Here is a 23,691-nt window from a genome sequence, read left to right as displayed (position 1 = left end):
GGCATGTGTGATCTTCCCACGTAAGGGACTGAACCAGTGTCCTCTGCATTGCAAGGCAGGTTCTCTACCACTGGACCACAAGGGAAGCCCCCAATAGATTTTTTAATACTACTTTGCCCCAGTAGCCTCATGTGCAAAATGAGTTTATATAATAATAGTAGCTCTTTCTTAGGGTTACTCTGAGGATTTAATGAGTAGTTACAAATGCAAGACTTACCTAGGATCTGGCATATGACCACTATATACATATTAGTGATTATAATTACTATTTCCCCTCTACCCAGTTAAGACTTCCTCATCACTTTGGATCTCAGCTGGCTGTAATTACTTTTACATCAGTGAAAGAATGGCTTGTTACTCTAATGAACATCATATGGCTGTACAATAATTGGCTCAACCATTCACCTATTGTTCAACATTGAGTTTCCAACGTCCTGGCTCTGCAGATAAAGCTGTATGTCACCTGCCACTTCTAGAAATCTGTCCTTACAGCTTCCCTATAAAGTGGATGCTTTTAATATTGCCATTTCCCAAGGGAAGAAACAAAAACTCAGACACTATAAATACGATATGCTCACACACCTAGTTCAGCGTCACCTGCTAGCCCAAGATTCAGACACCAAACTGGCTACAATAACAACAAACTTGTGCGTGTAAAGCTGCAAACCCCACTTATCTAAAATTTTTCTTACAGTGTGTGTGTGTGTGTGTGTGTGTGCTAACCTGCTTCAGTTGTGTCCGACTCTGCGACCCTATAGGCTGTAGCCCGCCAGGCTCCTCTGTCCATAGAGATTCTCCAGGCAAGCATACTGGAGTGGGTTGCCATGCCCTCCTTCAGGGGATCTTCCCAATCCAGGGATCAAACCCACGTCCCGCCAGTCTCCTGCGGGTTCTTCACCACTAGCGCCACCTACAGTGCAGATCATCTAATTCTGCAATAATTCAGAATAACTGCAGTGTTATTTTTCCCCTTGGGCCCAAGGCCCTCCATTCAAAACACTTAACCTACTGTTAGAAACGGTCACACTGCAAACCTCCCAGCAGCTGCTGCACTGGCCTCTACGGGGCTTGGACATGCCCTCGCGCTGGTTCAGTCCAGACTTCTGGGCCAGCGGGACACGGAATGGACATGCAGAGCAGTGTCAGGGGCCCAGGAGGCAACACAATTACATTTCAGCAATAAGATCTTTGCTGCTTTCGCCCGCTACAGGCTTGTAGGACACAGTTCCTGAAATGTGACTGAACACCTTGTTGGTCAGGGGTGAGCTTCCTGTCCTCACTCCTGTGGGCGGTGGGGATGGAGCTCATGGGTGCCACCTTTAGGAGGTCTGTATCCTTGGTCTTCCTGCTCTCTGATTTTACTCAGTATAGTGTGATGAATGAACACCATTCCCACTTGAAACTGTTATTAGCTAGAACTCAGTGATGCCTTAGTACAGACTACTAGAGTTGAAAGGCCTTCTGGGAGCCCCAAAGGCTATCCTCATTTTACAGGAAAGGAGTCAGAGACCTCGTACAGAAGAAGGGGCATGCTTAAGGTCACAGCTAGTCAGTGACAAGGTTAGATGTAGTCCCAAACCCATGTCTCTGGACTCCTAACATGGTGCTCATTCACCCTATCACCCTAAATGTGATGAAAGACAGATAAATGACACTGATTCCTTACAGTTTCTATGTCAGCACATGATTATAGGATGCATGCTGTAGACTCTGTTCATACAGATAAACTTGTTTTTTTGAAGACAGAGATAACTGAGGAACAATGATCTAGGGATACAAAATGCACACCTTGTATGCACATCTGCCAGGAAAGGGGTCTGGAATGGCTTTGAGAACATCACCATCCTACCTCAGGCTGACCTCTCTGACTGCATGGCCTTCCCTCTAAGGGGATCTCTAACCATAATAACAGCTGAAATTGATCCATCACTTACTACATGTCTGACACTACCCTAAGAACTTTATATATATATATTGACTTCATTTAACCCTCCCAACTCGGAGAAGGCAATGGCAACCCACTCCAGTACTCTTGCCTGGAAAATCCCATGGACAAAGGAGCCTGGTAGGCTGCAGTCCATGGGGTCGCTAAGAGTCGGGCATGACTGAGCGACTTCACTTTCACTTTTCACTTTCATGCATTGGAGAAGGAAATGGCAACCCACTCCAGTGTTCTTGCCTGGAGAATCCCAGGGATGGTGGAGCCTGGTTGGCTGCCATCTATGGGGTCGCACAGAGTCGGACACGACTGAAGCGACTTAGCAGCAGCAGCAGCAGCAACCCTCCCAACAAGCCTATGAGGTAGATATAATTATTATTATTACTACCATTATCTCCTCCCTTTTATTAAATGAGGAAGCAGAGGTGTGGGCTTCCCTGGCGGCTTGGTGGTAAAGAATCCTCCAACGCAGGAGACGCAGATTAAATCCCTAGGTTGGGAAGATCCCCTGGAGGAGGGCATAGCAACCCACTCCAGTATTTCTTGCCTGGAAAATCCCATGAACAGAGGAGCCTGGAGGGCTATAGTCTATGGGTTCGCACAAGAGTCAGACATGACTTAGCAACTAAAAAACAACAACAAAGGAGAAGTGTAGAGAGGTAAGCAAGTTGTCCAGGCCACAGAGGCAGGAAGCGGTAAGGCTGGGATCTGAACTCTGATCCTGGGGTCTCTGCTGTTCATCCAGTCCCATGTCTATAGGTGCCTTCGGTCCTTGGCTCCCTTGCCCTTTGCCCAGCCCAATTCACAGCAATCCATTTCTCCCATTTGCTCCCCAGGGGGAGCCTGCACTGGGCTGCGTTGGGCTCCCCAGTCTCCTGCCTCCTGCCTCCCCTGATCCAGGGATCCAACTCAAGTCTCCTGAACTGCAGGCAGATTCTTCACCCACTGGGCCTCTGGGGAAGCCCACTACACCCCCCATCCCTTTCCAAAAGTCTCCCTACCTGCCTTCCTCAGGAATGAGCACAAAGGTATCACTGAAGCAACCGCACACACAAAGATCACTTCCCTTCCATAAGAAGCTTACATAATCACTAGGAATACACAGAGAAGAAACCGTTAATATAAAACAATGAAAAGGTACTCACTAATACAAATATATATTTTTAGAGAAATCAGTGCTTAAGGAAACCGTTGCACCCAGTGCGATTTCTTATACATGTGGACAGATTCTTTACCATCAGTGCCACCAGGGAAACCCCTCTTGTACATACATACAAGAAGCAATAAATAAATACGTACTCAGTGGCCGAATGAATGAAGTCAGCTTGGGACTGTGGAATTTTAACGGAGGTTTTTGAAAACTTACACTTGGATGTTTTTGTTGGATGGCTTTAAGAAGATGCTCTTCTGAAAGAAAGACCATTTTGTGAGAATGTGTATAATCTAATGTTTCCACGTGTTATAAAGTCCTCCACTGAGGGTTTTCTAACAAGTCCGTTCATGCCCGCAGCCTGCCAAAGAAGGCAGTGACTGTTCTCGTTTATGTGCTTCTTTCATGAGTTTTTAAAAAATAACAAACATCTGCGACACCCATAGAAAAGTTAATCTTTCTTAAACATCAAGGTAGGAGAAGGGAGAATAGCTAATTTGCTTTCTCGACTTCTGTGGGGATTTTATTGCTTCAGCATTCTATAAGAAACGCACTTACATTTCATGTTGACGTGCCATTTTATGAACTGTTAATAGAAATTATTGACTCACAAATTGAGGGAAAAACTAAGACTAATATGTTATTTATTATGTTCTAGCTAAGTGCTGAATGCCAAGAAGACTTTAACGGTATCTACACACTTTGTTGTTTTAATATTTGGTTTAACAATTTATTCTGTGATCATTTCTTAGATTTAAAAACAGCCGGTTTTGGCTCATTTGGTTTTTTATTTATTAAATAGTTGTCTTGTTCAAACTGTTTGGAAACAGTAAAGTTTATTGAAGTTCATTAACAAGAGTATAATTAAAATAATGAAGAGGTTGACTGACTCCACTGTAAAAGCAGGATTTGGGTACCTCCACTCCATAGCTGTTTAAGGATTAGCCTATCACAGAAATAGCTTGTGCTGTTACCTGGAATCAAAATATAAACTTATTCCTCACTCAGCTCTGGTATTAAAGAAAAATGTACTGTTTTGAGCAATAAACCCTGCAATTCAGGAGTCTTACCAGTCAGGTTTTTCTCAGGAAACACTGGAACTTTTACAGTGGATGTCTTGATTTCCAAAATAAGTGAATTCAGCTTTTCAGTTTTACTTTCCACTCTTTCTAAGAAACCCGCCCTCACCACTGCCCTGTGCTGCCCTGAGAGGACGCCCACCCTGGCCAGCCCGCCACAGACCTGGTGCCCCCACGCCTGGCTGAGTCCTTGTTGCCCACCCACCCACTTCTGCCCCTCAATATCCACACTGCTGCTGCCTTGTCCAGATCCAGGTCAAATGCCACCTCTACTAGGAGTCTTTCAAGTCAGAAGCCATCTGCCCCATCAATTTGTTCACTTCAGATATAAAGACACAGAAATAATTCTAGTCACTAGAATTAGAATAGTTCTAGTCACTGCTTATTATTTATTTATATTTTCTACCAATGTTAGCTACAATAACAAAAAGAGAAAAATGGAAGCAATTCAAGCATTCAGCAATAAGAAGGATGGTTCAGCAAATTACAGAAAAAAACAACAACAACAACAAAACACCCCAATCAGAATAACTAACAACTTTGAGAGCTTATACAGTCCATGGAATTCTCCAGGCCAGAATACTGGAGTGGGTAGCCTTTCCCTTCTCCAGGGGATCTTCCTAGCCTAGGGATCAAACCCAGGTCTCCTGCACTGCAGGCGGATTTTTTACCAGCTGAGCCACAAGGGAAGTCCAAGAATACTGGACTGGGTAGCCTATCCCTTCTCCAGTGGATCTTCCCAACCCAGGAATCAAACCGGGCTCTCCTGCATTGCAGGTGGATTCTTTACCAACTGAGCTATGAGGGAAGCCACATTATTGAAAATGCAACATAATTTCCCTTCTCTCCTGGAGCCCTGAAGTTCAGAGCAATTTTTCTGAGTTACTTCAAGAGAGCCAGGCCGTCGAAAGCTCCCCAGTGCCCATGATCTGACTATTTCAGAGCTGGAGAAAACCATCAACCCTTTGGCCACCAGCTCTTCACCTGCGTCAGGTTGCAAAGATCCCTCACTCATGCATCTGCCTTGGAATGACCTTCTCACCATCCTCCTTTTCCAAAGCTATGCTTAATATAATGTAACTTATGGTGGAGAGGACACATGACTTTGCAGGCAAAACTACTCAGAATACAGAATGTCTCATATTTCATGAATATGTACATTGTGACTAATTCCACTTCTCCAATGTAACAAGCCTGGAAGTGCCATAGCCTAATGGGATGTCAAAACCTTCTGAGTTGGGCAAGGAGAAAAAAAAAAAAGTTTCCTGGGGGCTGTAGAGCTTATCCTGGCTTTGGAGAAGGATCATGAGAGATGTTAAGTGCCGGACCAGATGCTTCTGTGGCCATAAGGAACTCCACAATGAAGAGCCAGGTGTGTCTCATCAAGGGTGCTCCTGGCAAGGGGGGACTCCACACTGGATTACTTTACATGACAGGGACAGCAATTTCCACCTATTGTTTGCTCATGATGTGCCAAGAATCACAGGTGTAGACACCCATCTGCTTGACCATTCTTTGAGGTCAGCATATGAGAGTAGTGAGCACCTCCAAATACTGGGCAAATACGGCTCGAAGTCTTGTACACGGGTCACCTCCCTGTCACTTCCCATCACAGCTCTAGGAGATGTGAATGTGATTACCAGGCTATGTTTCCAAGGTCACGAAGTTAAGTGTCAGAAGCTGGGATGGCTGGGGACTTCCCCGGTGGTTCAATGGCTAAGACTCTACACTCCCAACACAGGGGGGCCAGATTTGATCCTTGGTCAGGGAATAATATCCTGCTTTCTACTACTAAAAGACCCCACATGCTGCAACTAACACTTGGAACAGCCAAATAAATAAATCAATATATTTTTTAAATAGAAGAACTCGGACAGTTGACTGTGAAACCAGAATTCCTAACGGCCACGCCACACTGCCTCAATGCCTTTCATGTAATGCGAGGCACTGCTCTCTCAAATAATTCTCCAACAGCGCGGCAGGATCAGTACTGTTATGCATACCTGGAAATGAAGAAAACGAGCCTCTGAGAGACTGGGGACTTGCTCATGCACACAAAGCAAGAAATCATGTTACTGGGATTTGACCCTGGGTCTGTGTGAATCTGAGGTACAACCAGACCCACAATGTGACTTCCAATAGTGAGCCTCTTGTTTGTCATGAATAAAAGCTGACTATGGCCAGAATTTAGGTGCTCCTATTGGCAAATCCCACAGGACAGGAGATTACTTTAGTTAGACATTGCCTTTCACACTTAAATCTTTTCTTCTTTTTTTCTTTCTGTTTGTGAGTGTGTGCTGGCTGTTTTTGATAACTTTTTTTGTTTATAATTTAATTAATTTGGGGCTGTGCTGGGTCTTTGTTGCTATGTGGGTTTTCCCGAGTTGGCACTTAGGCTTCTCCCACAGGCTCCAGCACTTGCGGGCTTTGGTAGTTCCAGCTCTTGCGCTTGAGAACACAGCCTCAACAGTTGTGGCTCATGGGCTTAGTTGCTCCGTGGCATGTTGGTTTTTCCTGGACCAGGGATTGGACCTGTGTCTCCTGCACTGGCAGAAGGATTCTTTGCCACTGAGCCACTGGGAAAGCCCCACATCTTTTCTGCTTACAGGGTAAATATGTGATTCAGCAAGTTCTGTGATGACCCTTAGCCTCCATCCTAATCTGGACTCAAATTCAAAACTCTCTTTCCACATGTTTCCCCTGCTTGAAATGCTTCTGAGCCCTGATGGTCCCTAAGTCACGAGGGTAGATATTAATCATGGGAGACATGTAATGCACAAAATATGGAGATAATCACTGCTTAAAATAAAATATAGGTTGTCTCATCCAAGTGAAGGCTGATCCAAAAATGGCAAGTCAAACCACTAACATTTCCTCCGACGCTATTTGCATGCTCTCCCATTCTGTCTACAGCTCTTGCATGTGTCTGCTCATGCTCCAGGAGTAGGTTGTGCCAAGAGGCTCAGCATAAATGGTTTCAAATGCACAGAATGTGATGGGAATCTCATTTGGAACCATATGGTCTTTCCCAAATGCTCCAAATGGCCACGACTCAAAGGTACAAGATTTAAAAAAATAATCCTGCCACCATTAAAAATATATGAATAAATAAACGACAGCAATGACTTCCTTTTCCCTACTGGATTCGTGGACGAGTTGCTTCTGCGCTGTGGCTGATTTTCGGTTCAGATAACTCATCTTTATTCATTTCCTTTCAGTTATGATGAGCCATATTGAGAGCAGCTGTAGGCAGGAGAAAAAAAAAAAAAGAATCTCCTCACTCCCTCCTTCAAATCGTCAAACATTCATTATAAAGAATCCATCTGGACTCGGTGGTGTGTGGAGCACCCAGGAAATAATAGAAACCAGGAGAAAAAAAAAGACAAAACAGTTTAAGCTGAATCTAACAAAGAGATTTAAAAATTATCCAAACACGTGTTTTGAGGCAAAAATCAAACTCAGAAATGATTTAATGCAAAGTCAGGTAGATCAGGACTTGAGGAAAATTATTCTTCAAATTAAAGTCAAACCCCAAACAAAACCAAGTATCCTTTAATGCTTGATGGAAAACACCAATCAGATGCCTTGTTACTGGCAGGTAACCAGTATGAGAGGTCTGGGGGCCAGTTCTAGTAAGAGCAACATACAAAGTGAGAAGGGAGTGAGTGAGTGCCAATAAGCCAAGCCTTAACATATAGTAAGAGTGAAATGATCATGAGAAAACAACCTGCACCAAGTGGAAAGAAACAAAAGAAATAAGAAAGGATTTACATTCGTGATGGAGCTTTTAAATCTGGAAAGTCCTTCCAGGTTTACAAAGCAAATGAACTGAGAATCAAAACCCAGTTATATTTCATTTTTTAACATTCTGGATGAACGATGAACATTTTTTGGACCAAGCTTGGTCTGAATTAGGAAGTAAATGCTTTTAACATTTTACTTAAAATGATTTCATCTGTTTTAATATATAAACGCAACAGAAATCTTGTTTATAGACCATTCTACTATATTTCAATGACACAAAAATGGCTTCGGTTTCAAAGGGGAAACTTGGCAAGTGATTACTGCGTAAAATCTGCAGTCCTGTTTATTTTGCAGCATTTTTGTCCCTGTGTTTTTAATGGTTACATGAACCAAATGCTTAGGCAACTGCACCGAAGATGATTATGATTGAGAAACAAAGATATCTTAGGAGGCAAGTTGGAAAGCTAACTGCTTTGCAAGATTTCCGAAAATGTAACTTACAGGGCAAAAAAGAATCCTAAGTAGTGTTTGTAAATGATCCAAAACACACAGTGACTAAAATTCTCAACGTTTTAAGATATTGGAAGTAAAACTAATGAAAAGACCATCATCTTAGAACACATCAAGAATATTCAAACTTCTTTAATTTACTAACTAGAATTAGCAAAGGTTTTTATTTCCTGTCAATCTCTGAAAGTGAAAGAAAGTGAAAATTTTAATTGCTCAGTCGTGTCTGACTCTCTTTTCGACCCCACGGACGGTAGCCTGCCAGGCTCCTCTGACCATGGAATTCTCCAGGCAAGGATACTGGAGTGGGTAGGCATCCCTTAAGCAGGGGATCTTCCTGATACAGGGATGGAATCCGGGTCTCCTGCAACGCAGGTGGACTCTTTACCACTGAGCGACCAGGGCCTCCCAACCTCTGAACTCTCTGCCACTTTGGCGCCGATGAGGACCCATGCCTTGGTGACGTTTCCCCTTCTCTGGTGCCCCAAACCTGATTCTCTGTTCACTTCTGCAGTGGCGCCTCTCCATTCTCTTTGGCTGGTCTGGTCTGCCTGCCTTCTTGACCCTCCCTCTCTCCTCCTACCTCCAGGGGTCCAAGCTTTGCTCTCTCCTGGGAGCTCATTCACGTTTGCTGACAGGTCGCGTCTGATCACCCCATAGCAACGTGCCCTTCCTCAGTCTGTATGCCGTCCCTCTCCCACTGGGTCAACTTCAGTGGCCAAAGCCACCTCAACTCCTAGAGACTCACTCCTCCAGGCTTAAAAACTTTGACTTTTGTTTGAAAAACCGCTTTCTCTCCTTTGGCCGATATAGCCATCCGTCATGGAGTCCTACTGATTTGTCTCTCTCTCTGTAGTTTTCCTTTCAATTCAATCTAGACTCTTAGTACTTCAAACCTAAATGATTACCATAATAATACTAACAATAACTCAATAATGCCAGCTGTTATGTGCCCAGCACTGCTTTAATTGCTTCATATGAATTAGAACTCTTTACATAGAAGGAAATCAAGGCACAGAGATGAATTTCTCTGACTGAGGTCACACAGCAAGCAGAACTGGGATAGGAATCAAAGCTGTCTAGTTCTTCAGTACCAGATTAAATTGCTTCTCACAGAATCTCTTGTCAAAGCCATGCTGCACACTACATCCACTTTATATTTTCCTGAAATAGTGTTTTATATGTGGCAGTAGTCCTAGCAACCTCTATGACCCGTATCTGTTGGCTGAAGATTTGAGTAAAAATTTCTGGAACTTTATCCTAGGGAAAAAGTTGGCTTAAAGCTCAACATTCAGAAAACGAAGATCATGGCATCCGGTCCCATCACTTCATGGGAAATAGATGGGGAAACAGTGGAAACAGTGTCAGACTTTATTTTTGGGGGCTCTAAAATCACTGCAGATGGTGACTGCAGCCATGAAATTAAAAGACGCTTACTCCTTGGAAGGAAAGTTATGACCAACCTAGACAGCATATTCAAAAGCAGAGACATTACTTTGCCGACTAAGGTCCATCTAGTCGAGGCTATGGTTTTCCCAGTGGTCATGTATGGATGTGAGAGTTGGACTATGAAGAAGGCTGAGAGCCGAAGAATTGATGCTTTTGAACTGTGGTGTTGGAGAAGACTCTTGAGAGTCCCTTGGACTGCAAGGAGATCCAACCAGTCCATTCTGAAGGAGATCAGCCCTGGGATTTCTTTGGACGGAACGATGCTAAAGCTGAAACTCCAGTACTCTGGCCACCTCATGCGAAGAGTGGACTCATTGGAAAAGACTCTGATGCTGGGAGGGATTGGGGGCAGGAGGAGAAGGGGACGACAGAGGATGAGATGGCTGGATAGCATCACTGACTCGATGGATGTGAGTCTGAGTGAACTCCGGGAGTTGGTGATGGACAGGGAGGCCTGGCGTGCTGCGATTCATGGGGTCGTAGAGTCAGACACGACTGAGCGACTGAACTGAATTGAACTGAAAAGATTTATTTATAGGGCTCTTCAACACAAAATGATTTATAATAGTTCAAAACTGGAACGGAATTGTGGCACATTCATATGAGGAACTATACACCATTAAGAGGTCTTCCCAGGTGGCTCATGGTAAAGAATCTGTGTGCCAATGTAGGAGAGACAGGAGATGTGGGTCTGATGATCCCTAGGTTGGGAAGATCCTCTGGAGGAGGAAATGGCAACCCACTCCACTAATCTTGCTTGGAGAACCCCATGGACAGAGGAGCCTGGTGGGCTACAGTCCACGGGGTCACAAAGAGTCAGACACAACTGAGCATGCACCTACCTCCCTACACCACTAAGCATGCCACTTGTGGGCTTCCCTGATGGCTCAGGGGTAAAAGAATTCACCTGCCAATGCAGAAGGCACGGGCTGGACCCCCGGTTCAGGAAGATCCTACAGAGCAACCAAGCCCACGTGCCACAGCTATTGAGCCTGTGCTCAAGAGCCCGGGAGCCGCAACTTCTGAAGCCTGAACACCTAGAGCCCGTGCTTCACCAGAGGAGCCCCCACAATGAGAAGCCCCCACACCGCAACCCAAGAGTAGCCCCTGCTTGCTGCAATTAGAGCAAAGCCTGCATAGCAACAAAGACCCAACACAGCCCCAAATAATAAGTAGATAAATAAACTCTACAAATAAAAGAACGACACTGCAGAAGAGTATTTGATGACATGAGAAAATGTTCAAGGCTTACCAAGTGTTGGGGGGGATCAGATTATAAATTATATAGAGCCATATGGAACATGAATTCAATTTTGTTTAAAAAAGGAAAAGACCCCCAAACTCCAAACCAAAATAAAACCTAAAATATACTAAAATGTTAACCAAAATGGTTTCTAAGGTACTGGGACCATAAAGGATTTATTTTCATGCTTTCCCCAAAATTTTTAATGAATATATGCTATTTCATTACCAGAGCCCCCTCTTGTGATAAATGTTATTTAATATTCAAATCCCACCATTTCTGTAGTATCATTTCCCAGGTCAAGATAATACTTACTGTCTGTTAAGCTTTGGTTGAAAGTTTCTCTACCTACAATTAAAGCCCCTGGGTCTAGGCTTCTTTGATTCTTTAGTTCCAACCTCTGCATCTTTCCAGGAAACCTCAGCCAAATTGATCCCTTCAGTATGCTGTCTTACCATCAGCTACCAGCTCCGCGGTGGGTCATGGTCCAGCCAGAGCCCCGCTCCATCACTCACACCTCACTGACACATATGCATCAGTTCTTCCACTGGATTCTTAGAGTATCACTTGGGTTTGTCCAGAAACATTTGGTATTTCTTTGTAGTTTTCCCATGTGTGGAAAATGACTCAACCCACGGGCCATATAGTTATTATAAAAAGTCATCATTAGCATATACAAGCCAGGCCAGTGCCACCAATAACGTCTCCCACAGTTACGTGCTGAAGCTTTATTATTTACACGCTGGTCTTAATTGCTATTTTCTGTCTCCTCTACCACAGTGTTCACACTTGAGTGACAGCACGTCCCACCTCAATTAATCTGGTGTAATTACAGTTATGCTTCTTCTGCTCATTTGCCAGTTCCTTGAGTTCACTAATAATATCTACTTAAGCTTTATAGCTGTGGCACAAAGCACATAGTAGCTACTCAACTAAAACTTATTGAATAAATCACAGATTAGAGGAAAAGGGGGAATCTGTACTTAAAGCTAAGTTGCTTGAGGAAAATCCTGGAAGCAACTTCCACATGACTGATGATCAGAATACAACACCAAACACCGGAAATGTTGAAAATCTCCGTATGCGGTACTGCTAAAGCTGAAAATATGACCTATGCCCACTTAGCTTTGCCAGATACCTAAGAGATGCATAAAAGCTATGGAACATGTAAGTTTTTTTTTTGTTAAATTTATTTATTTTTAATTGAAGGATATTGCCATTTCCTTCTCCAGTTATAATATTTTGTTGGTTTCCACCATACATCAACATGGATCAGCCATAAGTATTGGAACGTGCAAGTCTTACCCATCATATTAATTTCTTACACGGCAAGATGGTTCCTACCTAGAGATTTGGTGATAAAATGGATCAGGGGAGAAGGAAGAGGAAAAAAGAACTTTTATTGGTTGCGAACATTCCCAAATGGGTAACTCTGGTTGTTACTCTCCCCTGACTCTATCCTAAATTACCCTTAAGTTGCTGTGTATCTACAGAAACCAAAAGATCACACCACGATTCACGAGACAGAATGCTGTATGAATAAGAGGTCTAGATGGGGAGCTATAATTTTCCTGTGGGGCTTTATAACCACACGAGGAAAGTCTGACTGGTGAATATAGCAATCAAGCCACTGGTTGCATTTAAGAACACTGTAATCCTAAATACCCAGGCTTGGTTTTATATAATGCATGGGTATACCTCCAACTGAGTCTGCATAGTGCAAGGATTTTTCCACCTCATGTTGGCCCTAATTTCCATTTCTTTAGATTACTTCATTTCTCTCTTTGAGCTCTATGGGTCTTAACATTACATCGTAAGTGGGCAAAATTGAGTCTCTGCTTTCCATCTTAGCTATGACCGTGAGGCCATGAAATGTAGATATTTAGCTACCCGTGGATTCCGTTATCCAGCTAGGCATGAACCTGGATCAGAGGGAGAATACACAGAGAAAGAGAAGGAAAGCATTCTTCCTCTTCATCTACAGAATAAGGAACAAATGTACCCTCTTGGAACCAAATGGGGAACTCCAAGAGAGAAGTCATTCCAAACCAGTTTTTACTTAGACTGTGGGAAAAGTATGGCAAGCATGATTTAAAATAGAACTCCTAAGAGTCCAACCAGAGGAATAAAAATGGCATAGTTTAAAATGAACCCCCATCAGGAACTTCCCCGGTGGTCCAGTGCTTAAGAGTATGAGCTTCCAGTGCAGGGGGTTAATGGGTTCAATCCCTGGTGGGGGAATTAAGATCCCACATGCCACTAGGCATGGCCAAAATATTTAAAAAGTAGAGAAAAGATGAACCCATCATAATTCTAGAAGGAAGCTCAGGTCCAATCCCCCATTTTAGAGGCAAATCACATTCCCTCAGGCTTTTCTCAGGTGAAGTTATGTTCTGCAGAAACGAGGGCATGATGAGACCCAGAGTTATCTGGCTCTGAATAACAATGGGCCACTAAGAGTAGGGCCATTCTGTATTGAGGACATGATGTGCACCGAATGGACCCTGGGATGAGGATGCTCCTCCTGGACCTGTAACTATGGTAACAAATGAGACTCACTTTGGAACTGGGGATTTGGGTTCTGTCCCAAATTATGAGACAGCCTGAAGATCGGGGTGTGAGCAAGACGGGAGTGAGAATAACGGTGGAACAGAAGAGCAGAAGAAATGGAGCAGTCTCCACAGGGAATCCCAGTCTTCAGAACAAGCTATGCTTCCTGGGATATGCGATCCTTGGGACCTGGCAGGTATTAAATAAGGGACATTGATAATGGTATCTGAGGACAGTGATTGCAGCCATGAAATTAAAAGATGCTTGCTCCTTGAAAAGAATGCTATGACAAACTTAGACAGCATATTAAAAAGCAGAGATATCACTTAGCCAACAAAGGTCCATCTAGTCAAAGCTATGGCTTTTCCAGCAGTCGTGTACAGATATGAACTGGACCACAGAGAAGGCTGAGCAGCAAAGAATTGATGCTTTTGAACTGTGGTGTTGGAGAAGACTCTTGAGAGTCCCCTGGACAGCAAGGAGATCAAATCAGTCAGTCTTAAAGGAAATCAACCCTGAATATTCACTGGAAGGACTGATGCTGAAGCTGAAGCTCCAATATCTCGGCTACCTGATGTGAAGAGCCAACTCTTAGAAAAGACTGGATGCTGGGAAAGACTGAAGGCAGGAGAAGGGGACGACAGAGGATGAGATGGGTGGATGGCATCACTGACTCAAAGGACAGAAGTTTGAGCAAACTCTGGGAGGTGGTAAAGGACAGGGAAGCCTGGTGTGCTGCAGTCCATAGGGTTGCAAAGAGTCGGTCATGACTTAGCAACTGAACAACAAAAACAATGATATCAGTGTCCTTTCTCCATATCAACAAAATTTTAAAAATACTTTAATCATTAATGAGGCAAAAACAAAACCAAGAAATAAGAATCTTATATTTATAATAGTAAAACCTAATTTGGATTGATGGCTGGCAAGACATGTCTGAATCAAAATCTAAGGTCTAACACTGTTTAAAGAGATGCAATCATATTATCTCTAAGGATGCACAGAAACTAGAGGAGGGCTAAATCTGCCAAGTAGATGTCCTTCCTAGGTTCACCTGGAATGAGCATATTAACAGTAACTTCAATGTGCTTGAAAATAGTTTTCTTAATACGGTAAACACTGTCCTTTGCATTCTATTCAGAAACTTTATTGCCTTTGCAAACTAGTTTTCATAGACACTGCCTTACCAAAATTCTTATGCACTATGAAAAAATGAAAGTGCAAGAGTTGGTCGCTCAGTCGTGTCCGACTCTTTGCAACCCCTCCTGGACTGCAGCCCACCATGCTTCTCTATCCACGGAATTTTCCAGGCAAGAATACTAGAGTGGGTTGCCATTCCCTTCTCCAGAGGATCTTCCCAACCCAGGGATCAAATCTGGGTCTCCTGAACTGCAGGCAGATTCTCTACCATCTGAGCCACCAGGGAAGCCCATTATAGATTATACCAAAGCTTAAATGTTTAAAAAGTTGTATAAATTTAGGAGTCCCATACATGTATGTGCAGTGTATGTACACACACACAACCAAGACAGTAGGTCTTTCTAGTTATTTTAGGCCAATGTGTAAAAAAATACCCACCAATTATCTGAAAAATAATATAAATATATTACACTATTTTGCTACAGAGCAGTAAAAGTAAATTGGATGGACTGACAAGATTTCACTTAACTGCTACTGCTGCTAAGTGGCTTCAGTCGTGTCCGACTCTGTGAGACCCCATAGGCAGCAGCCCACCAGGCTCCTCTGTCCCCGGGAGTCTCCAGGCAAGAACACTGGAGTGGGGTGCCATTTCCTTCTCCAATTTCACTTAAAGAGATAATCAACTAGCTGACAATATATTTTCATCTAAAAGGAGACTGGAAAAGGGAAATATAGCTTTAAAAATGATTTAAACACAAACTGTCCCCTTGTAAACAATCATCAATCAGGAGGCCTTACTTCCCTGGCATTAGAAGGGTTAAGCGCTCTACTAAATGCCTCTCTCCCTTCCTCCCAACCAGAGGATGCTGTAATTTTTAGGATTTATGAATTGGCCGGGCCAGTCAGCATCTTGAACACGACAGACTCTGTCTAGATCTATCTCTTACCTGCTGGGAAGAGACAATTCCCCTCACACTTGGAACCCTGAAGCCCTTTAAGCTGCCTGCTCTGTAACCACGGCAGCTGGGCCCTACACAATTCTTCATCTCCTACCACTGCGGCCTCACTAAATAAAGACCATGGTGCCTTGTTAGCCAACAACTGAGCGTGAAATCACTACATTCCAATTCCCTACTCCCCGAGTCAATCAATCTATTTTTTGCTTTTTTTGACATTATAGATCTGGATGCATTGGGTCAATAAAGAGATGGGGAAAATGGAGACGAATAAAATTAATGTTTCAGGGCAACTGGAACACACCCAAATGACGTATTTAATTTCATACAGTGAAATTTGTGTATTCATATAAGACAGTTTAGAGCTAACACAATCAAAACACATGCTAATCTAAAGTCATCATTGTGCTCAGAACTTGTATGGGATACATAATGGGAAAGAGTGTAGCAACAGATATGAAGTCAAGAATAAGCTTTTGGTCAGGTCTAAAATTGTTAATGGATTAGAGTGTGCTTGACAAGACTTTGAGGCTGTAACGTATGTTCTTTCTAAGGGGTATTAACATTTTATGCATTAGCGATATGCTAAGTGAGAGGGAGCAAGGAGAGCCTGAACCACTAACTATGAGAACGTGACCCCTAAGAACCATGAGAACAGTACATGCAGCAATCAGCAGGCCTTCTCCTCACTTGGAATCCTGTGCGCAAGCGCCTGGGGAAGGGGGTGTGCAGGGAAGCTTGGCACAAGGGGAGGACAGTCAAAAAGGGAAGAACACAAAGAAATAGGCTGTAGCGTGTGCTGAATGTGGTGCTTTTTTCTTGAAAAAGCTCCCAATGCAAAGGGCATGTGCAGAAAAGGCCTTGAGAACAGGGAAGGAATGTTTTGGAATAAACCTTTCATCCCACTTAAATAATATCTCATAACTTATGTGCTACTTCTCTATTGGCAGGGCTATTTATACTCAGCATCCTCTAATAGTCCTTTCACTTGCATTCACATCATGATTCTTTTTCAAGACTGCAAAATTGGGCCTTCCCTGTGGTCTAGTGGATAAGACTCTGCCTGCCAGTGCAGGGAACGTGGCTTCAGTCCCTGGTCCGGGAAGCTTCATATGCCTCGGGGCAACTAAGCCCGTGTATCACAGCTACCGAGCCCACCTGCCTAGAGTCTGTGCTCCCTAACAAGAAAAGCTGCTGCCATGAGAAGCCCTCGGACTGCGGCGAGAGCAGCCCCTGTTCACCGCCACACAGAAAGCCTGCGTGCAGCAGTAAGGACCCAGTGCAGCCAAAACTAGGAGAAAAGCATAACATTAAAACAGCGCAAAACTGTTGTATGGTAAAAGTCTGAGCAGCAAAAAAATATTACTACTAAAAATGAGCTGGGACTATTGGGTCCATCCAGAGCACTTGAGAATCATTAGGCCATTAATCTAGGGCACGGTCTCCCTAACTGTGAGGGAGTTACGTGTATATATATAGTGGCTTATGTCTTTATACAAAATCTCAACAATTTTTGCTGTTAGTTTGCAGACTTCTTATAGACAGCAGCTATATCCTGTCTCCTGTAATGCCTAGCCAACAGCAAGGACTGAATAAGCATGTGTTGACTTGGATGTACTACTTCTAAACAAGAATGAAAAATATCTGATGCTGGGAAAGACTGAAGGCAAGAGGAGAAGGGGGGAACAGAGGCCAGGATGGTTGGATGGCATCCCTGACTCAAGGGATATGAGTACCCACAAGCTCTGAGAGATGGTGAAGGAGCGGGAAGCCTGGCGGGCTGCGGTCCACGGGGTCACAGAGAGTCAGACTCGATCTAGAGACTGAGCAACGACGACACCAGAAACCATGTTTACAGCCCTCGTCATGCTCCTCTGGGACTCCTGGGCATCCCTGACCACAGTCCTCATGACTCTGGGCAGACTCGTGACTGCAGTCTGTCTTCCCCACAAGACTGCAGTACCCCGAAAGATGGGCACTAAGGCTCACCTGATTTTGTAGTCTAAACATCCAGAAAAGGATCGGACTTACAGGGGGCACTCCACTTTCAAACCTAAGGGGCTAAAGCTAATTATTACCTCACAAACTTCACATTTAACCAAAGATGCTGCCATCATATCTTATTAAAGGGGCTGGAAATGCAGAATTCCTATATGAGCAAAATGTAATTATGTGCACATCATTATCTGATTTGCAAATTCTCTTTTGAAATGAATTATTTTGTATCATTCACATGTTATTTAGAATCTGGCTATGAGTTATATATGTACATATGTATATATTTATAGACAGACTGATACACAAAAAGATAAAGAAACAAAATTTTAACTGGTTCCTTTTTACTTCTTGACTGATTTCCTTATGGTGATTTTACCATTAAACGTGATCATTTTAAGGTTAAATATAATTAAAAGTGTAGATTAGAAGAATAAAGAATTATATTAAGTATTATCATACCAAACGGAGAAGGCAATGGCACCCCACTCCAGGACTCTTGCCTGGAGAATCCCATGGACGGAGGAGCCTGGTGGGCTGCAGTCCATGGGATTGTTAAGAGTCAGACACGACTGATCTACTTCACTTTCACTTTTCACTTTCCTGCACTGGAGAAGGAAATGGCAACCCACTCCAGTGTTCTTGGCTGGAGAATCCCAGGGATGGGGGAGCCTGGTGGGCTGCCGTCTCTGGGGTTGCACAGAGTCGGACACAACTGAAGCGACTTAGCAGCAGCAGCATTATCATACCAAAAAAGAAATAATTTCAGAGTTGGTTGTTTTCCTGGATTGTTTATCCATTATCCAGATTTTTAAGGGAAAAAAAAAATGAGTTCAGTTAGGATCCTGAAACTCAAACCTTCACTTCATATTTGGCAAGTCAGTAACATCTATGATAAAGTATAAGATATTTATCATTCGTGCAAACATAATCTGTTAGGGGAAAGGCAACATGTTTTATACAGAGAGAGGGCATGTCTTTCCAATCATTCTGAGTTATTTGAGAGGGTAAATAATTTGAGAGAGCACATAATTTATTTAAACTTTCAAAACCCTTTGACAAGGTTCCACATCAAAGACAGTTTATAAAAATGGAGTTAACATGGGATTGGGGAAAGTGTTTTCTCATGGAGAGAGGACTTGATTAAAGATGGGAAATGATGAGTAGAACCAACATTTTCCATCACAGAAGTATTAAAAGTAACTAGTAGCCAGCATCAGCTGGATTTTATTTTTAATATTAAAAATTATGTTGGCATGAGAGAGAAAGAGAGAGAGCACACTTTAAAAAAAAATAAAAAGCTTTATCTGCAGAATCCATTTACCTCTTGCAGGTGATAAAATGCCTAAAGTCATGGAAAGATCTGTGTGCATGATAAGCCAGAGAGAGACGGAGAGATTTAGGTGTTGGTGGAGGTAGGGCAGTTAGGGGACCAGAAAAATGATAAGTAAAGGATGCTCTTTATACCAAACTGGCTTATCTGCACTTACCCAATATGTGCAGGTTCGATCACTATGTCTTGTAAGGTACTTGATTAGGCAAGTCCAGTGAAACTGGGAAAATAAAATATCTTAGGTATAGTTTTAGAGAGCGGAAGGAAAAAAACCTCAACATGTGTGTGAGTGTGTGTGAGTGTGTGTGTGTGTGTGTGAGAGAGATCAAAGAAAAATAGAGACAGACAAAACACAATAGGAAAATGGAGGCTGTTAGTTTGTTCAGCTTAGAAAAACCAGAAGTTGAGAGAGGCAACTGGAAAAGTTTATAAAATCACAAAGGACACACATGTGGGTGTCTATTATACTCACTGTCTGAACAGTAAAGCCAGGTAAGCCCCTTTGAAGTTTAAAAGGCTCTTTCAGGACACCTGATAGGAAGGGCTTAGATCCACCCAACAGGTGGCTCTTCAAGAGAAAGCATCTAGTGGAAAACTGAAATGGGCTTAAGGCATTTGGGACATCCAGGGAGGCTAGATTCTTAACAGGTTAATAAAGGCAACCAGGAGCTTTCTGTTGCCCCCCTACCCCTTAAACTTCCCCTCCCTTACACCCCTCACAGACAGGGGCTGAAAAGTAGCCAGGCTGGTGAGCCACAGCTTTATTTCCCCTCTATTAATGCAGAAAATGAAGCATGAATTATAAATGCTGCATTAGTTATCACTGCTGTCAACATTAGTCCCTAATGACCCACTTTGGGAGGAGGGGGAGAGGGGTAGAAGGTACCAGCCAAACAACAGTGCTATCTAAAGATGTAAACGATCTTTTTCGAAGTAAAAAAAAAATTTGGCCGACTTTAAAGACTGACTTTCTTATGTGCAGTGCAGCAAAGAACAGCTTGTAGGCTGCAGATCAATAAATTCCAGTTAACTTTCAAGTCATGTTGGCATGCAGCCCTGGCTGGTTCATTAACTTACATTTCAGCCCTCTAAAAAGGTACGTAGAAAGAGCTAAGGCACTGTATGGATTGCAGTGAGATTGCTCAATCAGAACAGGTCTTCATATTTATTGGTTATCAACATCAGTGGGAAATCTTACAACACTGAAAAGAACAGGTCACCCCTCCTTCTGTCTCACCCAGTTAGTGTTCTTCTTAGGACCCATTCCTTTTTGCTTTTAAGAGCACTTGACATCTTTTTTTTTTTTTATTTTAAAGATTTTGATTCAGACCCTTTTTAAAGTCTTCATTGAATTTGTTACAGCATTGCTTCTGCTTTTACTGTTTTAGTGTTTTGGCCTCGAGGCATGTGGGATCTGAGCTCCCAGACCAGGGATCGAACCCACACCTCCTGCATCGGAAGGTGAAGTCTTCATCACTGACCGCAGGGAAGTCCCTGCAGGGCTTGCTCTCTATCTGCGCAGCAAAAACCTATGGCTTTCCCCAGGCAAGTTTCAGCAACTAGTTAAGGATAAAAAGAGTGTGAATGACAAGACTGTAACACTATCTCAATGTTCAAATTTCCATGTAGAAAAGCTTGTCTGCAGGGTTGCTCGGCTTCTGGAATCTTTGCTCCCAGACCACGGATCAATCCCAGATTCCCTGCAGGGGAAGCATAGTGTCCTAACCACGGGACCACCAGGGAATTCCTTTCTCTTTTTCCCTGCCCCCTCGTCCGCAACCCCTATCTAACTCTAAGAACATAACCTAAAAGTCTGAGAGTAGAAATGAAAAGCTAGACATAGCTTATGTTCTTTCCTTTCGATCCTCTTCCTGTTCTTTCCTCATCTTTGATCCTTCCCTTGGCTTGCTTTCAATATACATTTTAAAAAACCCTCTAATATCTGTCAGTGGATTATCCCTTTTGTGGCCTTGCTCTAGGTATCGAGACATTCGGGAATTCCCTCTCCAAAATGGGTACCATTTTAAGAAGGACAAACTCATTTTTCTATTAGACCATGCTGAAAATTACTCTGAAAGGACAGCTGCAGTTCAAACAAGGCATCCTCTAAATGACTTCTGGATTACCTGTGTCACCTCTCCCTTGTATTGACACAAATATGGGAAAGCTGACTGAATCTATGAAAACTAGTCAGAGACGAAAGCTGCAGTTGAATTCTATGTACCTAATGCATTTTTGGCGGAGAAGGCAATGGCACCCTACTCCAGTACTCTCTCCTGGAAAATCCCATGGATGGAGGAGCCTGGTAGGCTGCGGTCCATGGGGTCATGAAGAGTCAGACACGACTGAGTGACTTCACTTTCACTTTTCACTTTGGTGCATTGGAGAAGGAAATGGCAACCCACTCCAGTGTTTTTGCCTGGAGAATCCTAGGGACGGGGGAGCCTGGTGAGCTGCTGTCTATGGGGTTGCACAGAGTTGGACGTGACTGAGGCGACTTGGCAGCAGCAGCAACAGCAATGCATTTTTGGACTTCCCAAGTGGCGATAGTGGTAAAGAACCTGCCTGCCAGTGCAGGAGATGCCCAAGATCCCCTCGAGGAGCACATGGCAACCCACTCCAGTATTCTTGCCTGGAGAATCCCATGGACAGAGGAGCCTGGTGAGCTATAGTCCATCCATGGGGTTGCAAAGAGTCAGACATGGCTGAAGTAACTTAGCAGGCATACACTGTGTTTTTAATTCTGAAATATTTATGAAAGAATATTACCATCTAAATATGACCCCAAATGATAGCATCTTATTTATATTTTTAACAACAAGTGTTTATGTGGAAATCTCAGATATTTTCAGCCCAATCGTGTCTTCATGAAGTTTATATAGAATATTATCATTTTATTAATAATTGTGATATGTATTTAAGAGCCAGCTGAAACAATATGAAACTTATGCCACATTTTCATGTTGAGAATTTCAGATTAAAGACAGATTCACACTTTTTATTTTTGACTACATTCAGTTTTAATCAGGTTCCTGGAGTTTCTCACTAACAGTGAAATTGTATTTAAATAGGGCCTTTAGGGTGTTCAAGTTACAGATTAATTAACTCAATTTGGACAAGGTGCTGGGGGGCACTGCAGTTCTCGCAGCTCTAATTTTATCTCCAGAGGTAGTCAAAGTTCCTCTAGACACTAGCAACTAAATAATTGCATAGGCTTGGACTGACTGTGATTGAAACATCTAAAATAAAGCAGGTTTGTCAGAAATCAGAAGACGAATGGTGAGTGCAATGGGATGACACAGGACTCATTTACATTTCCAGCATATTGTTGTGTAGGGCTATGAATGCAGCTCCCACTCAGCTGTGGGACATTGGGCTTCAGGTTTTATTTATTTTTTATTGGAATATAATTGATTTACGATGTGGGGTTGCTTTCTGCTGTACAAAGAAGTGAGTCAGCTGTATGTATACATGTATCCCCTCCCTGGTGGGCCTCCCTCCCCACCCTTCCCCATCCCACCCCTCTAGGTCATCGCGGAGCACAGAGCTGAGCTCCCTGTATCCTACAGCAGCTTCCCACTAGGCTTCAAGCTTTAGCCCAGATGCTCTCTTCTCCATGAAGCATCCCCTGACTCAGTGAGGTCTGTCCCTTCTTTTTTGATTGCATTTTATTTAGGCATGTATAACAAACAGTATTCACATTTTACCTTGAGTTAATCATCTGTATCTCATGCCATTTACTGCACTGTAAACTGCTTGGCAATAGTGACCATTGTAATGGACTGAATGCGCCCCCCAAAATTCATGTTGAAGCCCTCATTCCCAAGGTGGGGCCTTTGGTAGATCAATTAGGTTTAGATGAATTCACGAGGGTGGGATCCCCATGATAGGATTAGTGTCTTTTCTTTTAATTTTATATACTTATTTTTTTTAATGTTTGGCTCTGCTGGGTCTTTGTTGCTATGTGTGGGCTTGCTCTAGTTTTGGTGAGTGGGGGCTACTCTTGTTTCGGAGCATGGGCTGAGTAATTGTGGGACGTGGGCTCAGTTGCCTCGTGGTATCTTCTTGGATCAGGGATGGAACCGGTGTCCCCTGCATCGCAGGGCGGATTCTTAACTACAGGAGAACCAGTGAAGCCCCAGGATTAGTGTTCTTATAAGAAGGGTCAGATATATCCACCCCCCAACCCCACCATGCCATGTGACAACACAGTGAGAAGGTGGCTGTCTGTAAGCCAGAAAGAGAGCCTCATCAGGAGTCAAGCCAGTCACTGAAAGCACCCAGTCATGGCACTCTGTTACGGGAGCCCGAGCTGACCAGCACCACCATGCCCTGGTCTCTCTCCCAAAGCCATCTATGAGATTCATTGGCATAAATGTTTGCCAGCTTTCTTCTGGTTCTCATTCATCTGGGCCCTTTACTTCCACGAATATCTTTCTTCCCTACAAACGTGCTAAACTCTTTTCATTTTGCTCCTGGTTCCCTGGAAACTATATGTAAACATAAACACATATAACAGTGAACCTGATTAATTGTTAAATAGAAAAGATTCTAAGGGCCAAGAGACTAGTGAGCGAAAGGCGCTAGTTACTTACACAAAGAAGTA

At 43.2% G+C, this 23,691-nt stretch overlaps 1 protein-coding gene across 3 annotated transcripts in view; it reads right to left on the bottom strand.

The window, feature by feature from the left end:
- CDK14 (cyclin dependent kinase 14) overlaps positions 1-23,691 on the bottom strand; it is a 720,213-nt gene that overhangs the window by 86,580 nt on the left and 609,942 nt on the right. Inside the window, exon 15 of one of the 3 annotated variants that reach the window (XM_069587336.1) lies at positions 6,430-7,411. The exons of the other annotated variants lie outside the window; for them this stretch is intronic. The gene's annotated coding sequence lies outside the window, so the exon portion shown is untranslated. Of the gene's footprint in view, positions 1-6,429; positions 7,412-23,691 lie in introns of those variants that run through there. 3 annotated transcript variants of the gene reach the window in all.

The sequence above is a fragment of the Ovis canadensis genome, chromosome 4 (genome assembly GCF_042477335.2).
Source record: "Ovis canadensis isolate MfBH-ARS-UI-01 breed Bighorn chromosome 4, ARS-UI_OviCan_v2, whole genome shotgun sequence".
In the NCBI taxonomy this organism is placed as follows: Eukaryota; Metazoa; Chordata; class Mammalia; order Artiodactyla; family Bovidae; genus Ovis; species Ovis canadensis.
This window is presented reverse-complemented; position numbering and strand designations above follow the sequence as displayed.